The sequence below is a fragment of the Plectropomus leopardus genome, chromosome 15 (assembly GCF_026936395.1).
Source record: "Plectropomus leopardus strain MGB_pleo_1.0 chromosome 15, ASM2693639v1, whole genome shotgun sequence".
In the NCBI taxonomy this organism is placed as follows: domain Eukaryota; kingdom Metazoa; phylum Chordata; class Actinopteri; order Perciformes; family Serranidae; genus Plectropomus; species Plectropomus leopardus.
This window is the reverse complement of record NC_142190.1, coordinates 3,216,122-3,231,043: the sequence shown is the minus strand read 5'-3', so window position 1 is coordinate 3,231,043 and position 14,922 is coordinate 3,216,122. Positions and strand designations below refer to the sequence as shown.

The window sequence follows — 14,922 nt, the reverse complement described above, 5'->3', positions numbered from 1 at the left end:
TGTGTGTGTGGGGAGTGTGACCTTTCTGTGTGTGTGTGCGTGTGTGTGTGTGTGTGTGTGTGTGTGTGTGTGTGTGTGTGTGTGTGTGTCTGCAGAGTGTGACCTTGCTGTGTGTGTGTGTGCGTGTGTGTGTGTGTGTGTGTGTGTGTGTGTGTGTGTGTGTGTGTGTGTGTGTGTGTGTGTGTGTGTAGGTTTATCATGCAGTACCTGCAGCGTTACCGCTGCACCGTCGGCTCTTGCATCACCCTTTGTGCTCCGTTTCCTCTCGCTCAGTTTATCTTTCCTCTCGCTCTCTCCGTGTCCTCACCTGCATCCAAATTTACTCAGCAAAAATATACATTAACCCTTTGAAACCTGGACCGACATCACTGTTCTTGTCCTGCGTTTCGACACCTTTTACAAGTATTTAACCCTTTGAAACCTGAGCAAATTGGCTTAGTTTTGTCTTCCAAACAAAGTAACATGCAACTTGGCAGGAAATGCCCCAAAAATTGTGCAATTTTTTTCAAAGTTTTCTTAATGTTTTTTTACTTTCTTTTTGCTAATTTTAAGGTCATTTTGTTGTTGATTTTTCATTTTCTTTTTTGCAAATGTTCAGGTCATTTTCTCATAGCTTTCTTTTTTCTTGTTGCTAACTTTTAGGGAAATTTTTTTAAAAAAAAAAAAAAAAGTATGGTCATTTTGTTCTTGTTTTTATTTTATTGTATTTGCAAGTCATTTTTTGTTGCTTTTTTCTTTTCGTTTCTTCTTTTTTTGTTCTTTCTTCGTTTATTTGCTAATATTCAGATCTTTTTAATGTCTTTTTATTATTATATTTATTATTTTATTTTAAATCATTTCTTACTGAGTTGCTCATTGCCTTCTCTCCATCTTTTTAAGGGGAAGCCAATTCGCTTCGGTTCCAAAGGGTTAAACTGATCCAACACTAAGTAGATTTAAAGGCTTTTAGTCGCTGCGTCTATTCATATCTTTTTATATCCTGAATGCTTTGTTTTTCCACCCACTCTCTGTCACACTCCTCACGCCGACCACACCCAGCAACACACACCAGCTCCATGCTAATGAAACCGTCTCCGACTGTACCTCCTCTCTGCTCGCTCTTCGCCACTTTTGTTCCAAAGTGCTTAATAAGTGATGGAGCGGTTAATCTGAGGAAGATGCCCCCCAACGGCTCACATGAAAGAGGAGCAGGAATAATCTGTAGAGCACCCCGAGGCTGTGATTTCCCACCCTGCCAAACCCCCCTCCCCGCCTCTGCACTCCCATTTTAGCACTCACACCCTGAAGGACCCTCCCTCGAAAACCCCCCCCTCACACACACACACCTCGTTTTTCCACCCTGTTTCCCTTCCCCTCGCCTAAGCTCCAGTGAAGGCGGCAGGAAAGATCAAAGAGGTGGAGGAGGTCGTCCGGTAAACATACTTATAGCGACCATTCGAATTAAATCAGATTGAATTATCCGCTCGCAACACGGCTCGCAGCTATCAATGTCACCCGGCCCGTCCCGCCAGCCAATCACAGGCCTCGGAGGGACGGCGAAAATGAACCACTTTGTCATTTTTGATGAGCAGGTCAAATAAGCCCGAAGCTGCTCCCCCCTTTCTTTTCATTTTGATCATTTTTTTGATAAACGAGTCCTAAAAGATCACCTTTTTCCCTCCGTTAGCGCACACACGCGACTTTACCGATCCCTGAAAGAGCCGGCAGCACAGACGCCACCAATATACCAACATTTTACAGTATTTATACTCTGAAATGACTACAACCTGTTACTGTAAAACAGAAATACTGTATATTCTTTGTATTTCTACAATATACAGTAAAATGCCAGTAGCAAGGACACTAGCAATATACTGAAATTTTACAGTATTTATACTTTGAAATGACTTGTTACTGTAAAGAGCCTCTTCTAATGCAATTATAATTTTTCTCCCCAATGAATCGCATTTTTGGAGGCCTAAACATGCCGAAAAACTCATGATTTTTGGAGGCTTCCAGGATTTTAGGATGATTCTAGGAATTTACTACATTTCCAGGATTTAAAGGATATTTTTAGGACTTTAGGATGTTTCTAAGATTTAAGGAGGTTTCTAGGATTGTAACACATTTCTTGGATTGTAGGACATGTCCAGGATTTGAGGACATTTCTCGGATTTTAGGACGTTTCAAGGGTTTTAGGACATTTCTAAAATTTTAGAGTCTACAATGTTTTTTTAATTTTTCCCGTTTCTGAGATTTTAAGACATTCGGTGCGTGGCTAGGACCTCTGTTGGGGCGATTTGGGGATCCTCCATTTGCACTTTTTTTTGATAACCAAGCTCTATTCTGATGCTGTTTTATGCTCTCGACCACCTTATTTTGTATACTTTTTTATCATGAATCTGAAAATGTTTCAGAAAAACTCCAGAAAATCTGGCACCCTATTTGAGGCCAAATTTGGCACAGTTGAGTCACTGGCATGAAAACAAGTGGACTGCTTAGCGTCTCACTCAAACACGAGCTTTGTTTCATACAAACAGAGAAAACAGCGAAGGTCAAAGCATTTACAGGCAGATGTTTCCAGCAGCTGTGCAGTTTTCCCAGGATGACCAGCGTGCGCTTGCAGGGGCTTGTTACATGCAAACACACTAAAACAGCAGACTGACTGCAGTCCCAGGACCATCCCGTGTTCTGCACCTCAGCCAGGCACGGATTCAGAGCTGCTCCATATTCATGTCGGAGCACCGGAGCCGTTAGATTGATCATTAATTTATCGGCGGCTCTTGAAGGTCTCTGTGATTGGCAGAGCGGTGCTGAAGCCTGCAGGAGCGCAGGGTCGCTGAATTGCAGAATCAACAGAATCACGGAGCTTGTCAGGGAGCGGCTGTGATCCCAGATGGAGTCTGGAATGAAAACCAGGACCTGGTTCAACAACCCCTCCCTCCCCCCTCCTGAATGGTCGTATGGAGCGGCTTTACGAGGGGCCGTGCCACCCAGCACATCTATAATTAAGAGGCAGGACTGGTCCTGATGTCAGAGCACAGGCTCTCAACCATCTGCTCTCTGGCCTTTTAAATGTTAGAATCAAATAGTTTGATGTTTTATTCTGAAAAGTCTGTTATTCTAAACCAACAATGCTATAGTGATTACATTTATTTAAGCATGTTACAGCTGCCTTTAAAAAAAGTCTGGTGTCCTGGGGTCACAGATTTTAAAAAATCCAAGCTGTTTGTTAAAATAGACAAAAAATAAATGCCATAGTGCTCATAGTGTCAAAAAAAAACAAATGAAAGATGGTTCTAGTGGTCTTCTATGAGGTTTTGGTTCCAGGGGTCCTTTCAGTGGTTGTAGAAGTCCTTTAAGAGGTTCTAGTGGTCACTGAAGAGGTTCTATGGTAATTTAGGAGTATTGGTGGACAGAAAGGACCCTTCGGGGGTCGTTTAAGCAGTCATGGTCATTGAGAAGGTGTTAGAGCTCATTGACGGGGTTCTAGTGGCGACTGAAGAGGTTCTGTAGTTGTTAAGGAGTTGGTCATGAAGTGGCTCTAGTGGTCTTTTATGAGGTTTTGGTTCCAGGGGTCCTTTCAGTGGTTGTAGAAGTCCTTTACGAGGTTCTAGTGGTCACTGAAGAGGTTCTGTAGTAGTTTAGGAGTTTTGATTGCCGGTAGAGGTTCTAGGGAAACTTTAAGAGGCTCTAATGGTCAATGAGGAGGTTATTAAATGGTTCTAGGAGTCCTTTAAGAGGATGTAGTGGTCTTCGAGGAGATTCAAGGAGTCCTTTAAGATGTTCTAGTGGTCATAAAGGAGGTTCTGGGGCCCTTTAAAAGGTTCTTGTGGTCACCGAGAAGCTTTTAGGGGTCATTTAAATGGTTGTAGTGGTCATTGAGGAGATCCTAGGGTTCCTGTAAGAGGTTCTAGTAGTCTAGGAGACAGAAAGGACCCTTCAGGGGTCGTTTAAGCAGTCCTAATGGTCATTGAGAAGGTGCTGGAGGTCATTGAGGGGGTTCGAGTGGTCACTGAAGAGGTTCTGTAGTTGTTTAGGAGTTGGTCATGAAGTGGTTCTAGTGGTCCTTTAAGAGATCTATAGTGTTCTTTGAGGAGGTTCTAGGGGTTGTTTAAGAGGTTTTAGTGGGCCATGAAGAAGCTTTATGGTAATTAAGGACTTTTTTAGCTGGAAAGAAGGTTCTCAAGGTTGTTTAGAAAGATTTAAGTATCCATCAAAGAGGTTATATGATAATTAAGGACTTTTGGTGGCCACAGAGGAGGTTCTGGGGTTCTTTTAAGAGGTGTTAAGGGTCTCCATTAAACACTACAGGGTTATTGGCACCAAAAAAAACAGCTCAAGGATTCTCACTTTTCCTAATTACTCTTTTTTCTTGTCTTTCATGTATTCTCCCATTCCCACCAGTGCTCTTAATCTCATCTCCCAGTTGGATCCCTCCTCCTCCCATGTTGTCTCCTGAGCTCAAGGCCCCACACAGTTCATCCTCCCGTACCGTTAATTTAACTCTACCGTACATTTTTATCCATCTGAAGGCCTTTTCTGCTCTTCTTTTGTACAGAAGTGACCTGAAATGTTTCCCTCCAACAAGATTCAGACCAATATTTTCCGGGAACATCACTATCCTGTTATTATTTTTGCATTTGAATGTCACATATGGAGTAAATTTGGGGGTTTGGTGAACTGTGCAGATATGCTTGGACTGTTTTAGTGTGTGTGGAGTGAGTGTGAGCCCTCAGTAGTCTGGGTTAACACGTCTGTATGTATGTTTTTATGCCATAAATAGTGCATGAGCTAACAGCAGACAGAGTGGAGAGCTGCATGTATGGATGTACAGTTTGTCTTTGTGCTCCTCCAGCTGATGGCGTGCATACGTGCGTTTGTGTTCACTCCCGTGATTTTCTGACGTTGATGTGTTGTGAAGTGATGGACTCTGGTTGACCCGGCGTATAGACGCTTGAACGCCGCCGATGCTTCTCTAGAGAGCGACTGTGGGTGTTTGTAAATGGAGCGTCTTAACCTGGTTGACCGAAACGATCAATCTCACGACTGTGGATACAAATATATGTTTTTAAAAAAGAGTACGCATACAGAAGGAAAACCAGCCGGTAGCTAAAAAGCTAAAACACTAAAGTCATGATATATCGTCCACTGCTTTTTTGATTTTTGACCTATTTTCTGTCTTTTTTTAAGTGTAGTATTCACACGTCTCCACTGTGGAGCTTACAATACTGAATGTCCAATTTTGGACACCTGATAATAATTTTTTTAGTTGTTTTTTTGTGCCTTAAATACATACATTAACACACGTTAACTCTGCGTATGCATTTAACCTTTCCTTTTAGAAAGAATATGGTTAAAAGTTTTCTCCTGTCCCTTAATTCATTTATTTATTTATTTACTTACTTATTTATTAAATAAGTTTTTAAATTGTCTTTAAATTGTATTTTTTATTTTATTTTTTTATTTCTTATTTTTCAGTAATTAACTTTTAGTTAGAATGTTGTATTATTATTACAATCTCTCTATTTTATTTCATTTTTTATCTTTTCATAGGTATTTATTTTATGGCAGTTTTTTTAAATTATCATTCAGATTATTTTGTCTTTAATTCTTATAGTTTTTATCTTAATTTTTTTAAAACAAACATTTACTTGCATTTTTATTAACTTTTTAACTTAATTTGTATTATTATTATTATTATTATACTGTCTTTTGGTTTTATTTCATTCTTGTCTTCATTTATCTATTTATTTATTTATTTATTTATTATATAATTATTTTCTTTTTAAACAAAATTTAATTACATTCTTATATTTTCTTTTACTTATTTTTGTTACCACTATTACTGTGACTTTTTTCTTTTTTGTTATATAGCTGTTAATTTAAATTTTATTTATTGCCTATTTTTGTCTTCATTTATTATCATTATTTTATTTTATATTTACTTTTACTTTTACCAAAATAGGCACTAAAACCTCGACATGGAACTTATGATTCATGTTTGCCCTGAAAATGTAATAAACAAAAAAACATATATAATGGCTTACGTATGCACAGTTAAAATATAACCGTCTATTTCTGTGCGCTCCTTCTCTCTCATCTTACCCAAAAATATCTCCTCTCTCTCCTCGTGGGTTTTTTTTTCCTCCCATTTCCAAAACATGGTTTTCCCAGACATTCTTTCCAACTTGTGACGCATGGAGTGTGTACGTCTCATGGTTACGACCCCTGGGAGTCAAAAATACTCTGTGGCGAGGGTTGGCTGAGGTCTCTCCCATACTAACCCCCCTCCTCCTCCTCCTCCTCCTCCTCCTCCTCCTCCTCCTACATTGTCGGTCACAGAGTCAGACATACGGGTTTTCCTGCTCATTCTTCCTATCTGGTCCCTGTTTTTATGTCCTCACCACAGAGCACACATGTTGTTACAGCGTGGTGTGACACCGCCTGAGGCGCCGCGTCGTGACGTGATGACTCTTTTTTGTTTGTGTGTTCAGAGTCTGGACTTTAACGTCATCTCTAAATATATATTAAATATATATAACTTTTTCTGCTTGTCGCTTTTGCTTTAGAGCAAATGTTGAACACACAATCATTTAATTCTCATCTAGAATATTAATAATAAATACAGCGTTCATACGGTAATTAAAAACCTGAAAAGGTTGTGGAATTTGCAAAAAGTTTTGAAAGTTTTGGAAAAGTCATGGAAACCTTTTTCAAAAACCTGTTTAATAACATGATATGTTATAGGACCGTTGGAAACTTTAATTTCTGTTTTTACGCTTCATGGCTGTGATAATTGGTGTCATTTGTGGGATTTTTTTGAAGAAAACAACAATAAAACTGACAAAATATTTATTTCAAAAATCGCCAAAACAAAAGAAAAAAATCCAAAAAATTGCTTTTAAAATTACCAAAAAAAATTTTTAAGTATGTTTTCTTTAAAAATTGACAAAAAAAGGAAAACAATTGCCAAAATGTTTTCTTGAAAACTCACCAAACAATAAAAAGTAATGTTTTCTTTAAAAATGGTAAAGAAAAAAACAACCCAACATATATATTTTCTGTAAAAATCACCCAAAAGATTTTAAGAGAAAAAAATTTCAAAAGTTTGCCAAAAATCTTTAAATAAATAAAATGCCAAAACATTTTCTATAAAAATTGCAAAAAAAAAAATAAAGATTTTTTTCTTTAAAATTGTCAACATTGAAAATATATAGATTTTTTAAAGTAACTCAAAAGATTTCACGAAAACAAACAAGATAAAAAAAAATCTTTAAAAAAAGTCTAAAATTAAAAAAAAATAAAATCACCAATTGCCAAAACTTTTTCAAGGAAAAAAAAGTCCAGATTTTATTTTAAAGAATACATGCCCTCCAAAACCATGGGCCTGCAGGTTTGGGTACATGTTTTTTTTTCTTTAAAGTTGTATGCCCCTCCCCAGTGCTTAAAAAATCACTTCATATGCCTCCCCCTTTTTGCATCACCCCTTCTCTTTTTGTAAATAAGAAACAGACCGTTAGTTATATTTAAGTATTCAGTTTTAATCCTGTTCTGAATTTTTTTTTTAATAATATAGTCATGAAAAAGAGCTGAAAAGGAGTTTCCATGGTCATTTCAGAGAATTTATTGTCTTTAAAATCTGCCTATTCGTGGTGTTAAAATGTGTATGAATAGTTGAGGTTGACACGTTGAGCAGAGAGGGATAGTTTGCAGAGTTTATTTCAGGGCACGTATTTACGTCCGCGTAAACACAGCTGTGTCTCATCATTTCTGCACAGGAGGGAAGTTGTGCAACATTGCTGCTTGTTTTCTTATCTGAACGTCTTTATGAATCGCTGCACAATCAGCAGACATCGGTCCACCTTCCAGCAGACGCCGGCTCTGAATCACAGCTCCCAGTGAGCCCAGCAGACAGTCTGTGGTGTGGAGGGTTTTAAAATGCAGCCTGGTGTCTGTAACCTTTCCCCAGCAGAATATTTCCTCCCCTCTAATTCAAATAGGACACGGCGGCGGATGGAGATGGAGTTTGACAGGCATACACAGAGTCCCCTTCCCCTATCGATCCATTATACAGAGGAATCCGCCTTTTAAGAGCAGCCAGCTCCGGCTGTCCTGTTGAATAAAGATGGTGATTCGCTCGGCGTGTCTCCCAGGATGTGCGAGCGAGCGTGCGCGTGGAAATCAGAGAGCTGTAAGAGCGTGGTGAGGAGAAGTCGGCGCAGAGAGGCGCGGTAACAGGCACTCAGACAGAGAGGAAGAGGAGGAGGGAAAAAACTCTCTGACAATGCAGAAGCTTTAAAAGCCTGCTGGATTTCCACAGAGATGCTTTCTGCTGTTTTTAGACATTTTGTCCTCAAATATTTAGCTTTCACCTGCACGCTTTAAAGGTCCAGTGTGTACGATTTAGTGAGGACGAGCTGAAACTGGTGAGGATTCCTTCAGTGGTTCAGGAGGTTTTTACCGGGAGCTAATTATACACAGATGTCTCTTCCTCTCCGAAAAAACAGATTTAAAATGATAAAAACACAGAATAAAGCCGTTTCATGTTAAAAATAAGGGTTTTTTTCTACACTGTTTGACATCCGATGCTCACTTTACTTCTGATTCAGATGTTTTGGAGGTTTTTACCAGGAGCCAAATTTTCCGCAGAGGTACAAATCAAAAGCTCTTTTTACACTGCGTATTCAAGGCGGGAATATGACGCCGTTATGCCGCTTTCTCGTTCTCTATATAAGATATGATCGTGGATTGGGCTGAGAGAGTTGCTATTCAAACTGGTAAAAACACTTAATTTAGAAATCAGTGTATTCTCGACTGTGTCGTCATGGTTACAGTGCTTAAAGTGAAAATGCAAATGTCCCTTTCTAGAACCGGTGTTTGAGATGTCCATTCTGGGCTTCTGTAGAAACATGGCAACATAACGATTTCTGTGAACTAGGACCTGCTCCCTATGTAGATATAAACAACAGAAACACAGTGATTCTTATTTCAGGCGATGAAACACTAAAGAAAACATACTATATCCCCCTAAATCAGTGATTCTCAACGTAAGGCCCACGGGCCAAATCGGGCCTCCAATGGGGTGCATGGTGGCCCCCCAACCATTTTTAAATTTACAATAAAAATAAAGTGATTCACACTGGAAATTGTTTTTATACTTTTAGTATACATAAGGTGCCAGAGTGCATAAAACAACATCAAAATAGAGCTTAATTTATTTAAAAAATGCCAGTGAAGGATCCCCCACACCGCCCAACAGAGGTCCTAGCTAAGTGCCTAATGTCAAAAATCCTATAGAAATTTCACAAAAGTCCTAGAAATGTCCTTAAATCCTTAAGGACCTTAAATACTAGAATCTACCAAAAGTCCTATTTAGAAAAATAATAAAAATCCTGAAATGTTGTAATGTCTGAGAAATATCCTAAATTCAAAAATGTCTGAAAATCCCAGAACCTTCCTAAAATCCCAGAAATCTCCTAGAATCCCACAAATGTCCTAAAATCCTAGAAATGTCCTAAAATCTTACGAATGTCCTAATATCTGAAAAAATTCCAAAAATCCTCGAAACATCATAAATTGTAGAAATCTCCTAAAAGTCCTAGAAAAGTCTTTTAATCCTAAAATGATAGAGAGGACCTTATATACTAGAAGCTACCAAAAATCCTAGAAATGTCCTAAAATCACAGAAATATCCTAGAAATGTCCTAAAATCCCAGAAATGTCCTAAAATCCCAAAATGCCCTAAATCCCAGAAATGTCCTAAAATCCTCAAAATGTCCTAAAATCCCAGAAATGCCCTAAATCCCAGAAATGTCCTAAAATCCCAGAAATGTCCTAAAATCCTCAAAATGTCCTAAAATCCTCAAAATCCCAGAAATGTCCTAAAATCCCAAAATGTCCTAAAATCCCAGAAATGCCCTAAATCCCAAAAATGTCCTAAAATCCTCAAAATGTCCTAAAATCCCAGAAATTTCCTAAAATCCTAAAAACCTGTATGGGGTCACATGTGACGGGCCCCTGGCCTCCTGTCATTTTGCAAACGTGGCCCCCAATCAAAGCATTTTTGGTTTCTCTGCTGTAAGGAAACAAAAACACAACAATTCTTGTGTTTTGGGTGATTTTACACGAAAGAAAATATATTTTATTGATGCGAGGGTCTATAGTCCCACACCTCTGTCTCTCCGCTCACTTCCTGCTGACCGGCTCTGGGAAAGGTTGACGAGGGGTCAAATCGCGGAGCACAACAGCGCAGCGTTTAGCCTCCCTCCTCTTTTCTCTCTCTCATTTCTCATTGACTGTTTACTCCTCCCTCCTCCCCTCTGCGGAGGTGTGTCTATCAACATCTGGAGGAGCAGAGACAACGGGAGCTCATTCACTCCCCTCTCTCCTCCCTCCTCCTCCTCCCTCTGCCTCGCTGTGAGCGCTCCGCCGTCGCTGAAGTCAGATCGCGCGGAGAGGAGATGTTGGCAGCTGACTGTGCGGCGAGCTCACAGAGGAATTATTATCAGGCTTATCAGGGAGACCATGGCAGCATCTTCTCCTCCCTCTCATCATTTTTCCCGTTTCTGAAGTGAGAACCAGCTGTTGGAGAGTTTTTTTGGTCTCGCTGAGAGTCCACCTGGGGATTTTTTTTCTTCCTCTTTACCGCACCTTTTCCACCTGGTGGACGAGGCGTTCAAAAGGCTTTTGGGATGACGGAGATTCTCGTGTCGGATGTAAACTTGAACTCGGTGTGTGAGCGTCTGGAGCAGCACTGCTGCGTGGACCAGAACCAGCACAATCTGTCGGGCAGCCAGCCTCAGACCCCTGTGCTCAAGAGGCACACCAACACCGGGGCCAAGCTGTGGGGCCGCGTCCGCAGCAAGCTGCTCAGACAAAAGGTCTCTGGCTGACACACACACACACACACACACACACACACACACACACACGGGCTGCTTCCTCTCTCTTTTATCATCTGCGCTCTCCTCTTCATCGCCGTGTCACTTCCATCTGTTTGCGTCTCGTTTGTGCGCCTCCATGTGCTCCGTCTTTCTCTCAGCTGACTATTGTTCTTTATCGGAGGCTCTGTGGACTGCAGGAGAGGCAGGGACGTTTAGTGCTGAATCAGAGAGGTGACCTGACGTAGCACCAGCCGAAAAAACACACTAACATCTGTTTGGAAAAGCTTAATAACACCTGGAGTCACGTCAGTTTTGTTGTGCTGCATTTATTCATCTTTTACTAGCTTTTAAACCCCCGAAACCTGAGAAACTAGGTTTGATTTCTTTTAAAATTCACGTAACAACATAAACATGAACTGCAAAAAAAATTTAAAAAAGATGACAAGGTAATGATCTGGAAATTAGCTTGGGGATCATAAGATAATTTTTTTTAAAATGTCCAAAAAATTACACAATTCTCTTAATTGCATATTTAACATCATGTTACAGAAAAAATAATAATTGTTTTTTAAACTGATTATTTTTATCACTTTTTTGAGGTCTGTTTCTTGTTTATTTTTTAAAAATTTTTTCAGGTAATTTTCTTGTAACTTTTTGCTAATTTCTTACTATTTTTTGACCATTTCTTGTTAAGTTGCTCATCGCTCTCCTCTCACATTTTTGAAAGAAATGAAGCTAATTTTCTCAATTTTCAAATGGTTAAATGGTAGGAATAAAATATAAAAAGCTAGGGAAAAACTATGTTACATAATTATAATTTTTAAGCACTTGAAGAACTTGTTCCCAGTTCATTACTTTTTTTTTTTTTACTAATTGTTAGGTAATTTTCTTGTTCTTTTGTTTTTTTGCTAAGTTTTGGGTCATTTTTTCTTTTTTTACTTTTTAACTTCTGACCATGTTTTCGGAAAAAAAAAATCAAGCTAATTTGCTGAGGTTTCCAAAGCTGAATTTTGCTTTTTTCCCCTCAGGAAATGATCTGATTTTGCGTAACTATTTGATGCTACCTACTGTAATGCATACTGTAAACATTTGCTTCTACTGTGAGCTTTACGTCAGCTTTAAAAACTAGTCAAGTGTATCAAAAAATTAAGTATTTTCTGCTGTTAATGCGTTGGTAAATGGCACATAGGAAGTGTTATTACCTGCGGGAATATTAGACTGTATCGTAATCACCATCACTTTAGAAAACGCTGCTTTGATGGATGAGTCTGTTTAATATGAAATCAAAATATCCTCCCTGTTGTCTCTTTGCTGCCACTTTTCATTCACTCTCTCTGTTATTCTTAATTTAAAGCTGCTGCTGCTGATGATGATGATGATGATGATGAGCACAGGCTGTTTTCACCTGAGCTTGTTGTGAGATGGTTCAGTGTCACTTTAGCTCCCTCTGCTGTGCACTTTAAATACCGTCCTCCTCTGTCGGAGCTCATCTGATGAACTTTTGGCATTTCAAGCTCAGATTCCACTAATTAACTGTCACATTATCCCAAACAGCGTCTGAAACATGAGTATCTGCGTCTTTGTTGCATTGTACATTAAACTTTGGCATTTTTTAATGATGAAGCCAAACATCAGCAGTTTGTCTGCACACAAACTGTTGGCATCTAATTGTGTTTATAGATTATAATTTTAAAGCCTTTTTTGGGTAGTTTATCATTCAAAGACAGTGCTTTGTGTGGGGGCCACTTTTGCAAAGTGACAGGAACCCAGGGGCCAGTCGCAGCAGGCCTATACGTGTTTGTAGGATTTTAGGACATTTCTCAGATATTTATTTATTTATTTATTTATTTATTTAAGGACACCTCTTGAATTTTAGGGCATCTCTAAGATATTATTATTTTATTTATTTATTTTTTTAATTTTAGGACATCTCTGAGATATTATTATTATTATTATTATTTTATTTTATTTATTTATTTATTTTTAATTTTTGGACATCTCTTGGATTTTAGGACATCTCTAAGATATTATTATTATTATTATTATTATTATTATTATTATTATTATTCTTTTTAATTTTATGACATCTCTTGGATTTTAGGACATTTCTAAGATTTTTGGATGTTTCTTGGATTTTAAGAATTTTAGGTCATTTCTAAGACATTAGGACATTTCTCAGATATTTATTTATTTATTTATTTATTTATTTAAGGACACCTCTTGAATTTTAGGGCATCTCTAAGATATTATTATTTTATTTATTTATTTTTTTAATTTTAGGACATCTCTTGGATTTTAGGACATCTCTAAGATATTATTATTATTATTATTATTATTATTATTATTATTATTATTCTTTTTAATTTTATGACATCTCTTGGATTTTAGGACATTTCTAAGATTTTTGGATGTTTCTTGGATTTTAAGAATTTTAGGTCATTTCTAAGACATTAGGACATTTCCAGGGCTTTAGGACATCTCTTGGATAGTAGGTCATTTCTAGTATTTAAGGAAGTTTCTGGAATTTCGAGGACATTTCTGGGACTTTAGGACATTTCTAGGTTTTTAGGACATGTCCAGGACTGAAGGATGTTTCTTGAATTTTAGGACATGCCGAGGATTTTAGGAAGTGTCTAGAATTTTAGGATGTTTCCATGATTTTGGGATTATTGTAGGATTTTAGGAAGTGTCTGGAATTTAAGGTCATTTCCAGGATATTAGCACATTTCCAGGATTTCAGGATGTTTCTTGCATTGTAGCACGTTTCTGGGATTTTAGGATGTATCTCGGATTTTAGAAGCACGTTTCTGGGATCAGACAGCGTGTGGTGAAAAGTGTGGAAACAAAAAACTAAACAGCATTTTTAACAGCACTTCTAATTAAGGGTCTGGCTCTAATAAGATAAAATCAAAACGTGGCGGCTGATGTTTAAACGGTGGCGTACCACCGCAAATACATGTGTGGTTAGGCAGCTAAACTTGGAAATTGGAAATATTGCAATATGTGGGCAATTACAGGATTTAAGTTCATTCAGAAAATACAACATTTAGTTATGACCATTGTGTTAAGGGATCTGTTACCCAAAGTCCATTAATTTAGATTATTTTCTTGATTAATCAGTTAATTGTTTGGTCTAAGAAATGTCATAAATTAGGAAAAATGTCAATTAGTGTTTCCCAAAGTCCACGATGACGTCCTCAAATATTTGTTTTGCCCACAAACCAAAGATATTCAGTTTACAGTCACAGCGGAGAAAAGAAACCAGAAAATATTCACATTTAAGAGGCTCAAATTAGAATTTTGACTTTGTTTTTTTGGGTAAAATTACTCAAATTAGTTGGCGGATAAATTTAGTGGTTTACAACTAATTGATTAATCATCGTGCACACACACACAGGTGTGGTATGACATGGCTTAAATGCAGGTTGTGGATTGTGACTCGTGTGGGAGCAGAAAACAGGCTTTTTTTGTGTTTTTCCTCCAGATGCTTTTTGTATGTGAGCGATGGAGAAGCACGTGAGCCTGTTCTGTTTCTATCCATAGCACTGCACACACAGCGAAAACCCCGACTCTTTTATTTATTTTTTAAATTTCCCTGTGTTTGCACATGTTTATTCAGCAGTCGTCCTCATCTTCATCACGAGTGCATCGCCAGCAGTTTGAGCTATAATTTGTGTGCATAATAACAAACCGGTTCAGGACAAAGACGTTGAGATTTGACCTTTTGCTTCGGTGTTTTACATTATTCAACAGAGGCCTGAGGAGGGCTGACCACTGGGTACTCCGAGCGGGTGAAACATGGATTAAGCTCTGACATCGACTCGGTGGCCTCGTATTGACTTTCTCTGCACATACGTTTCCGTGTCTTAATGCCAAATAACGAGATTAAGGAGGTTTCCGCATTTCGTCGCCGTTCAGATTTGTCACCATGTGCTCAGCCTGTGCAGGAATCTCCCTTCACCAAACTGCTCTGTGAAGTCCCATTCATGCTTTCACTCAGTTTCAATGAGGCTTTGAGCAGCAGGGTTTTATGAGTAAACTTGTGTAGCAGTTTTTT

General features: G+C 38.4%; 1 protein-coding gene across 3 annotated transcripts in view; it reads left to right on the top strand.

Moving 5' to 3' along the window:
• abr (ABR activator of RhoGEF and GTPase) overlaps positions 1–14,922 on the top strand; it is a 206,390-nt gene that overhangs the window by 166,847 nt on the left and 24,621 nt on the right. The window lies entirely within an intron of this gene.